General features: G+C 31.4%; 1 pseudogene; it reads right to left on the bottom strand.

Moving 5' to 3' along the window:
- Nucleotides 1-385: 385 nt before the first annotated feature.
- On the bottom strand, nucleotides 386-2,542 carry LOC137829334 (uncharacterized; annotated as a pseudogene).
- Between the last annotated feature and the right edge of the window lie 641 nt (nucleotides 2,543-3,183).

Consider the following 3,183-nt stretch of genomic DNA (forward strand, 5'->3'; position numbering starts at 1 on the left):
ATTAGTTTAAAACAGAAAAGTAACCCATTTCCCCACTCTCCTGCGAGTTAAGTGAGAAAAAAAATAAATTAACGTACCAATCAAAACATGAAATGAAATTAAAAAACTATGACAAAGGTATTTCAGAATTGGATCTACCACATCCTACAATTGATAAAAAATAGATACCATACTTTCAAGATGACCATCAAAATATTTTCCAATAAAATAAGGTTCGTACATACTTTTGTGTCACACAAAATCAATGGTCAAACCTGTTACAGACAGTGTATATTAGTTCTTAAATTCGTGTTCATATATTACAAAAAAGAGACGAGAAATAAGAATAATTTTCAACTAATTAAAGAATTTTCATACCTCATATGTAAGGCTATAAGAATATAGTTCAAATATTTTCGAATATTTCTCTTTAAATCACATTAGTAGTTAAATTAGTGGTATTACCATTATCATCCAAAATCAATATCTTCAACTCTTTCTTAGATTTTACTATGGAAAGAGCAACATATAATTGTTCGTGTGTAAACACTGGACGTGGTAGATATAGACCAACTTTCTTGAGCGTTTGACCTTGACTTTTATTTATTGTCATGGCAAAGCACAAAGATATTGGAAATTGTCTTCTTTGAAACTTAAACGAAAAACCTGTTTTGGAAAGATTCAAGTTCATTCTCGGAATCAATATTTGATCACCAATATTTTTCCCAATAATAACTTTGGCACCAATAACATTCTTCCCCAAGTGATAACCTGTAATCTTGTTCCATTGCAAAGTCCATTGGCTTGATCAATATTTCTTAGAAGCATTATTGGAACTCCAACTTTTAATTTAACACAGTGATTGAGAATTCCAGAGCATTTGATATCATTCAAAAATTCAGTTGTAAACCACTCAGCTTGAGCATTTTCTTGTTATTAATAATAAAATGAACTCATTCACTTGATCCACACATTTTCTTGTTAAATATGTAACTTCATATCCTGGTATTAATGATAAAATGAACTCATTCACTTGATCCACACATTTTGTAGTAGGACATAATATTGAACCATCATCAAAAGAACCATCACATGTCACATTGTTTATGCAGGAGAGATAAACAAAGTCAACCAACTGCAGTAAAGGTTGTTATATCTAAAATTAAAATGTCTTCCAGTATTTCAATACTTCCTTGTCCCAACTCATTTAACTCCATATCTCCATCTCCAATGTGAAGTATCCAATCAGCAAACTCTTTTATTTCTGTTTGACTTTGCATTGATGTATGACTCTTTAATCTCATATTCTCTGTAAGTTTTAGGACTTTGCAATGTTTCCATAACTTTGAGTAAATTATTGTTGCCTTCACAATGTCATATCTTGATCCATTTTTTACAACAGGTAATATATGTCGAAAGTCTTCTCCCAATACAATGACTTTACCACCAAAAGGTTTAAGAGCATTTTCTTCCCTTTCAACTCTCATGATATCCCTTAAAGTTCTATCAAGGGCTTCAAAACATAACCTATTAATCATTGGGGCTTCATCCCATATAATTAATTTAATTTCGATCAACAATTTGGCTCTAAGACTTCCTTGAGGTATATTGCAGGTTGACTCCTCATTTATTAACAAAGGAATGCAAAAGGTAGAATGAGTTGTTTTTCCTCCTGGAAGTAACAAAGAAGCTATACCGCTAGAAGCTATATTCAACACAATCAACCCTTTTGATCTAATCGCAATGAACAAAGTTTTCCACATGAAAGTTTTTCCGGTTCCTCCATAACCATATAAGAAAAAAAAAACCACCAACCTTTGACAGGACTGCTGTCATTATATTCTCATAGACTTCCACTTGCTCCAGAGTAAGAGATTGAAAAAAAGAACAATGCATTTCAGATATTTCTATTTTGTCATAATTCAATTCATCAATAATGAATATATTTTGATAAATAAAAGAATCTGAATGAATAGGTTGTGGCAGACTTGGAAAGTCTTTCAAAGGCTTACCATTTGAATTTAATAAGTCTTCTACTTGTAGAAGACAAAGGTTTTTTATTTGGGCATCTTCATTTCTAAGACCTAGGAAAAAAATTATATGTCATACAGTAATTATAAATTATATAAATTATAATTTTTCAAGAAATACAAAATTTATACCTGATAAGGCAAACTGCTTTCTTTTTTGGTATAAAAATGTCATGTGATAACAACTTCCTTGTTTTGTTCCACACTTCATCTGGTCTAGACATAATATTCATCAGTAAAAGAGTAACAAACAGTCTTCTCAAGTGAATTCCTGAAGCAAGATCACTGGACTCTATAATGGCATCAATAAAATTTTTATCATCTGCCAATAGCCCCATTGCATAGCATGTCTCTTTATATGTTTGGTGAATGAAACCATTAATAGTCTTGATGTTATCATAGTTACAACAACCCTTTTGATAATTCAACAATAACCTCAGATAATATAATTCCCCTGATCCTGGAGGAATATATGTTAAACTTCCAATACTAACACCAATTTTCCTTGGCTTCCACTCTCTTCTGTTTGCCATCTAAACAAAATGTCTAGGGTATTCAAAATAAGTCAAATTTTTTCCCAGTGGATAAATTTTGTTAGCTTCAAACCAAGCTAAAAACATTGTTCTTTTATGTTCATTGAAGTTCAATATTTTATCAATGTCTACATTGTCTTTAAAGAGAATCAATTGCTCGTACAATAGATGAAAAGCCAATCGTTGATTTGGAGGCCATCTATGATGAATATCAAAGGAAAATATTCTCCACACAACTTTACATGGGGATATGTATCTACAATTATAATACTGTTTAATTTCATCAATAACTAGTGTCTCTGTAGAGTCTTTATGAGTAGTAGTAATTTTCAAATTGGCTCTATCTGGACCTTTGTTCACATATTTAAACAAATACTTGATTGAATTGGATTTGTTGCAATATTTTGTGTTAACATGAGCTTGGTACCTCAGTAGTAGCAATGGGCTATATGGGACAACATTTCTATTGTCCAACTTGTTAGAACATATGGCTTTAAACTAGAGGGGGTGAATGATTTAAAGAGGGATTTCGAAAACTTTTAAGCCTTGAATGAAATTACTTCGAGAATATCTTGATAAAGAAATCAGTTTTTCAAAACACAAAGCTAAAGGCACAGCACCAGCAAAACAATCGGTTGTTT

The sequence above is a fragment of the Phaseolus vulgaris genome, chromosome 7 (assembly GCF_000499845.2).
Source record: "Phaseolus vulgaris cultivar G19833 chromosome 7, P. vulgaris v2.0, whole genome shotgun sequence".
NCBI lineage: Eukaryota > Viridiplantae > Streptophyta > Magnoliopsida > Fabales > Fabaceae > Phaseolus > Phaseolus vulgaris.